This window comes from Babylonia areolata, chromosome 29 (assembly GCF_041734735.1).
Source record: "Babylonia areolata isolate BAREFJ2019XMU chromosome 29, ASM4173473v1, whole genome shotgun sequence".
Classification (NCBI taxonomy): Eukaryota; Metazoa; Mollusca; class Gastropoda; order Neogastropoda; family Buccinidae; genus Babylonia; species Babylonia areolata.
In genome coordinates, this window is record NC_134904.1 from 11591580 (window position 1) to 11599079 (window position 7500).

At 42.5% G+C, this 7500-nt stretch overlaps 1 protein-coding gene across 4 annotated transcripts in view; it reads left to right on the forward strand.

Moving 5' to 3' along the window:
- LOC143302344 (ras-related protein Rab-18-B-like) overlaps positions 1-1519 on the forward strand; it is a 20325-nt gene extending 18806 nt beyond the window's left edge. For all 4 annotated transcript variants that reach the window (XM_076616978.1, XM_076616977.1, XM_076616980.1 and 1 more), the window contains one exon: positions 1-1519. This exon is cut by the window's left edge and continues 1543 nt beyond it. The gene's annotated coding sequence lies outside the window, so the exon portion shown is untranslated.
- The last annotated feature ends 5981 nt before the right edge of the window (positions 1520-7500 follow it).

The following is a 7500-nucleotide window of genomic DNA, read 5'->3' on the forward strand; positions in this document are numbered from 1 at the left end:
TCTGATTGAATATCAAGTAATGTGGTATTATCTGAGTAACAAGTAATGTGGTGTTACAGAATGGTTGAATAACGGATAATATGGTGTTACATTGTGATTGAATGAGATAACGACTATTGTCTGGTTCAGTATCAATTGGTGTGCTGTTACATGAATAACAATAACAAGTAATTTGGTGTTGCTGTGTGACTGAATGACAAGTAACAATGAATGATATTACGTTACGATTGAATAACAAGTAATGTGGTTTTACAGCAAGCTTGAATAACAAGTAATGTGGTTTTACAGCAAGCTTGAATAACAAGAAAAATGGCGTTACGGTATGAATAAAAGTAATGTGGCGTTACAGTATGATTGTATTGTAACAATTCATGTGGTGTTACAATGTGATTGAGTAACACATGACATGGTGTTACAGTATGATTGATGATGGTGATGATTCTTGTTGTTGTTATTGCATTACATTGATGTATGTCGGACTTATGAATCACTGTGTGCATGAATCTGGTTTGTTACGAGTGGAAAGGGTATTGGTGTATAAATGGTGTAATGTTTGACGTTGTTTTGTTTTTTTTGTTTGTTTGTTTGTTTGGGTTTTTTGTTGTTGTTGTTGTTTTGGGGTTTTGTTTTTTTCATCTACGATTGATGCATATTGAATTGTGTCATCGATGAAATGTACACCGATCTTCTTCGACTTCGTCCTCGCTCGCCTCCTGTTAGATGAGCAGTCCTCGATGACGGCTGCCGTCTGTCGCAGCTCCTCCAGGGTGCCGTACAGCTTGGCTTCCACTGCTGTCGGTGTTGGCCAGTACTTCCTCCTGGATGCTGCATGCGTCGTACAAATGTACACCGATGATAATTATGTGTATTGTCTGACTCAACAAGTGCGAGCATGTAATTTGTGTCTGTGATTTCGTGAGACCTGACCTACTTGAAAGTGTGTTATCACAAAATGACTACGAGCGTTGATGTTGTTTTTTTTTTAAAACTTTTTTCTTTACATTCATTATCAGTTGTTTAGCATGTGGAATTAACGACTTCTCTTTTTTTCTTTTCTTTACGAAGTCCATTGAGTGATTTTCTTTAATTGTACTTCAGTGAATATCTATTTCAAATATTCTTCTTTGGTTCCATTCTCCTCATTCCCAGTTCCCCACCCCCCCATCCCCCAACTCGCCATTCACCCCACCCCCACCCCCATCCTACTTTTCAACGAAAACATTCAATAGTGCACGTCAATACTTTAACAAAATGTCTACAATCACCAGAACGTATGACGGGACATTATTAAAAAAAAAAAAAGAAAAGAAAAGAAGAAAAAGAAAAAAAGAATTCCACTCCACTAACTCAGTAAGAAGTGTTGTGGTAGCCTTAATTATTCACAAACCAGACTAACTTCTGTCAAACGAAAATGGAGTATACTAAGAGATCATATAATACAAATATATACCCCACCCCCAAACTACCACATACTGACTTTTCATCTAACGTCAGAAAACAGGATGCTCCTTGATCAAATGGCGATGTTATTTATTTGTCAGCTCACGAAAGAAAAAAAAGCGATGAACTATGTTTGGTCATGCAGAAATAATGGCATTTCATTTTTTGGGCGGGGGGGCGCGGGGGGAAGGGGGGGGGAGGTGGAGGGGGGGTATAAGCATGTGTAATCACTGGTTCATAACTGCAGAGAAAGACTCCGGTATCTCCATAGAACTCCGGAACTACATGCCAAGCACAAGAGAAACTCCATCTGAAAATCACCATGAACGCTAAACGTTGAGGAGACAGACCGTTTCAGGAAAAAAAAAATAAAATAAAAAGTATGCGGTACCACCATACCATCCTCCTCCTCCCCCTTCTCCTCCACTTCCTCCTCTCCTCCTTCATCATTATTAACACCGAATGAAATCAACCTGCCCCCATCTTCTGCACCGTTTCGATACCATTGTTTTTTAGAAACAGAGAAACAGATAAATGAATAAAATTTAATAAACAAACAAATAGATAGCTGAATAAATGAATCAATAAGTGACCAACCAAATAACTAAGAAAGACAGAGAAAAAAGAAACCAAGCTAAGGAGATACTCCATCGTCATTTTCTTTCGTAGCACTTCTTCATTTTCACTTCTTAGTTCGTAGCTGTGAAAAACACAGATAGCTAGCCAGGTGATAGTTGGTGGTACTGACTAGAACGTACTGTGTGTGTGGCACCAGGCAGCTGTGTTTGTAGTCAGGACATTTATTTATTTATCTTTTTTTTTTTTTTTTTTTTGCTGTCACATCATCTGCACCGTTTCAGTGGCATTACTCCCACGCCGCTCATTTAGATTCCCCCCATACACGGCCACACCCGGATTCGTCCGTCGCAGTTCCAGCGTCGGCAAGTCCACAGGGAACCATCGATGTTAGGTCGCCAGGAGGCCACACACACCAGAGGAGACCCTGCACTGCTGCTGAGTCTCTTCGGTGGTGTTCAGTGGTGCCTGTTCTGATTTAACGTACTTAGTACACCACCTACTAAGCCCCCTACTAACGACAATAATGGCTTAGTTGCGGAGCCAGACTGAGTGAGCGTCCCTCCCAGAGTGGAGACCGCCACCATGTCCCTCGAACAACAGCCCCCCATGAAGGACATATATTTCTATGTTCCCCTGGTCGTATTAACGTATTGGACAGAAAACACGCGATGGATGCCTCTAGCGTTGTGTGTTCAGTTGTTTCCCTTTGTATGGTTGTCCAGAAGCTTTCAGTTTCAGTTTCAATTTTTTCAAGGAGGCGTCACTGCGTTCGAACAAATCCATGTATAAGCTACGCTATATTTGCTGGCCAGATGCCTGACCAGCAGCATAACCCAACGCACTTAGGCTTTGAGTGTATGCATATATGTTTGTGTACCTATCAGAGAGGATTTCTACTAGAGAACAATTGCCAGACAACAACACTGTCGTTGCCCTGGGTTCCTTTTTTTTTTTTTTTTAAGCGCTCCAGGTGCATGCTGCACACGAGACTTTGCTTTATCGGCCCATTGACGGGCGCAATAGCCGAGTGGTTAAAGCGTTGGACTGTCAATCTGAGGGTCCCGGGTTCGAATCACGGTGACGGCGCCTGGTGGGTAAAGGGTGGAGATTTTTACGATCTCCCAGGTCAATATATGTGCAGACCTGCTAGTGCCTGAACCCCCTTCGTGTGTATATGCAAGCAGAAGATCAAATACGCACGTTAAAGATCCTGTAATCCATGTCAGCGTTCGGTGGGTTATGGAAACAAGAACATACCCAGCATGCACACCCCCGAAAACGGAGTATGGCTGCCTACATGGCGGGGGTAAAAACGGTCATACACGTAAAAGCCCACTCGTGTGCATACGAATGAACGCAGAAGAAGAGAAGAAGAAGAAGAAGTCCCATCCGAAAGACTAGACACACAGTTTTGATTTTCCAGACAAACTTGGGAGAAAGAGTGAATGCGGGATTCGAACCCTGGCCCTCACTGACTCTCTGTATTGGCAGGTGAGCATCTCAACCAATGTGCCACCTTCCTCCTTTCTTTTGATTGTTCAGGAAAAAAAAGAAGAAAAAAGCAGCAGACTGTCTTTATCTAAAATTAGCATGTATCTCTTAATAACGATATTTAAGTGTATGCGCATGTGTGCGGAGGTTATTCATACTTTCTTTCTGTTGTTTTTGTTGGGGGGGGGTTTCGGGAGGGAAGAGGGAAGGAGGAGGTGGGGGGGGGGCGGGGGGGGGGGGGGGGGGGGGGGGGTAGGGCAAGAGGGCGGGTGGGGGTGGGAGGCTGGGGTTGTAGTGTTCTGTATGCATTTTTGTTTTTTGTTGTTGTTGTTGTTGTTGTTGTTGTTTGACGAAGTGTTATTTCAAAGCGTTGTCACAGACCTTTTCTTTACTGCACGTATTGAAAGCAGTTTGAGGTGATCGTTGTCATCATCACCATTTCGAACGATCATTAAGTATCAATAAGGAACATACCTTCTTGCTGGAATGTTGAATTACTACATTTATCACGTAGGTATTATCGTGACTGTGTTTTGGTGTACCATGCCTTTGTCATTATTACTATTTAGATGGAATGAGTTGTTACATAACTATGAGGTCCCATGCGTTTAATGGAAATCATAATAATTATGGTTCATGTTCTTTGTTTTTCTCCATTGTGTTGCTTGACATACATTAACTCACTCAGTACGGCCAGTCCCCTCTTCTCCTCTACACAGACCCCTCGGATGTCCAGTGGGTGTCTGAATGACCCAACCTTTAGCTTCCGTCGTCAGAATTGTGGTATTCTTTGCCAACATTCACCTCTTCAGTATATGAGCCTTCCGCATGTAATATTTTGATGGTGGTAATTGGGGTGAAACGCTGTTAACGTCGTCTCTTTCGCCGTTCGTATGGAGAGAGTTAATGGAAATCATGATAATTATGGTTCATGTTCTTCTTTTTTTTTCCATTGTGTTGCTTGACATACATTAAGCAAGCAAAGTATCAACAATTCAGTGCTAATGCCAGTATAATGCTTATTATCTGTTATAACATGGCCTCACTATCAATGTCTGACGATTTTTTTTTCACCTTGTCCATGAAAAACGTAAATTTTAAAATATCTATATATTTATCACGTATTTTAGTTTTCTATTGAAAATGGTGATTACTGTTCGGTAATATTCACTTGCTTTACCCTAGTTGTGTTTTGGGTTGTTGTTTTTTTGTTTGTTTGTTTTTTGGTTGTTGTTGTTGTTGGTTTTTTTTGCTTTTTTTTTGTTTTCTTTTTTTTTGGGTTTTTTTGTTTGTTGTTGATTTTTTTGTTTGTTTGAACGCCCCTTCATTAATGAATAAACTGGTGTGGCAATAACATATTCTTTTTTATCCCGTTCTTTGCCGAAATGACATGGATGGAGAAAGTTTATTTGGAGGAGAGAGAGAGAGGGAGGGAGGGAGGGAGGAAGAGAGAGAGTGAGAGGGAGGGAGAGAGAGAGAGAGACAGACAGAACTCAGAACTGTTTTAATGTAAGGCCACTGACCTGCATACATATGGATGCACGCGTTGTTCACATACACATGATTATGAAAACCAAACCTTAAGTTGGATGAACAACATAAAATTTAGAAAGATTCAACTTATAGTAATAACCAAACTAGAGAACCACAGAACAAACTAACTTAGAAACATGTCCTTCATCTAAGACTGGGAGCTTTCTACTGCCAAGAAATTAACTAGCCAACCAAGCAACCAACCAGCCGAAGACTTTCCCAACCTGCTTGATCAGACTGCCAAGAAATTAACTAGCCAACCAAACAACCAACCAGCCGAAGATTTTCCCATCCTGCTTGATCAGACTGCCAAGAAATTAACTAGCCAACCAAACAACCAACCAGCCGAAGATTTTCCCATCCTGCTTGATCAGACTGCCAAGAAATTAACTAGCCAACCAACCAACAACCAAACAAAGGTTTTCCCAACCTGTGGGAACAGACTAAAAAGAAATTAACTAACTAACCAACCAACTAACCAACCAACCAAAGGTTTTCCTAACCTGTGGGAACAGAATACTCTTTCAATCAACGAGCCAGCCTCTCAGTCCCCCCCGAAATATCCCTTTCCATGACGGGTGGAATAGCCGCGTGGTTAAAGCGTTGGACTTTCAATCTGAAGGTCCGGGGTTCGAATCTCGGTAACGGCACATGGTGGGTAAAGGGTGGAGATATTTCCGATCTCCCAGGTCAACATAAATTTATGTGCAGACCTGCTTGTGCCTGAACCCCCTTCGTGTGTATAACGCAAGCAGAAGATCAAGTACGCGCGTTAATAAAGATCCTGTATTCCGTGTCAGCGATCGGTGGGTTATGGAAACAAAACAACAACAAAAAAATACCCAGCATGCACATCCCCGAAAACGGAATATGGCTGCCTACATGGCGAGGTAAAAACGGTCATACACGTAAAAGCCCACTCGTGTACATACAAATGAACAATGAATGAACAAATGTTTTATTGAGGGTAACTGGATAAGCTGGAAGCTTCTTTACACCATGCCCTCCCTCACACACAAACGCACACGCCCACTCACACGCACAAAAGATGAGAAAAAAAAGAAAAAAAAAAGAAAAAAGAAAATCGTTACGGACACTCGGTGTAGACAGTAACAACAACAACTACAACAACAAGAGTTAATCACGAAACATAAAAAAATAGCATGGAATATAACTCAGTCACACACACACACACACACACACACACACACACACACACACACACACACACATACACACACACACACAAACACGCACACACGCACCATACGAGCGTATGGTTCATACGAGTGAACGTGGGAGCTGCAGCCCAGGAACAAAGAAGAAGAAGAATCACTTCCCGTCAGCTGGGCTCAGGGAATGAAGCCGAGCAACAAACCAAACAACCAGACTAATCAACGAGTTAACCAATCAGCAAACCAACCAGTCACCAAACACCCAACCAGCCAGTCACCAAACACCCAACCAGCCAGTCACCAAACACCCAACCAACCAGTCACCAAACACCCAACCAGCCAACCAACCCCAAAACCAATTAACCAACAGTTAATCAGTCAACCAAGCAATTCACCAGCCAACCTACTACCAGGCTAACCAACCAACTAGCGAATTAACTAACTAACAAACCAACCAACTAATCAAACAGCCAGCCAACCAACCATCCAACTAACCAACCACCCAATCAACTAACCAACTGACCAACCAGCCAAACAGTCAACCATTATAACCAGCCAGCCAACTAACCAACCAACCAACCAACTACCCAACCAACTGACCAACCAGCCAAACAGTCAACCATTATAACCAGCCAACCAATCAACCAACCAACCAACCAACTACCCAATCAACTAACCAACTGACCAACCAGCCAAACAGTCAACCATTATAACCAGCCAACCAATCAATCAACCAACCAACCAACTACCCAACCAACTGACCAACCAGCCAAACAGTCAACCATTTTAACCAGCCAACCAACCAACCAAACTACCCAACCAAGTGACCAACCAGCCAAACAGTCAACCATTTTAACCAGCCAACCAACCAATCAACCAACCATCCAACTACCCAACCAAGTGACCAACCAGCCAAACAGTCAACCATTATAACCAGCCAACCAATCAATCAACCAACCAACCAACTACCCAACCAACTGACCAACCAGCCAAACAGTCAACCATTATAACCAACCAACCAACCAACCAACCAATCAGCTAACCAAGCAGTCAATCAAGCAACAGGACAATAAACCAGACAATCAACATACTAACAAAACCAACCAACAACACAAGCCAACCAACCAAATCAACCAGCCAACCTACCTACCAAGTAAACAGGATGATTAGCTCACTCAGTACGGCCAGTCCTCTTTTCTCCTCTATACAGACCCCTCGGATGTCCAGTGGGTGTCTCAATGACCCAACCTTTAGCTTCCGTCGTCAGACTTGTGGTATTGTT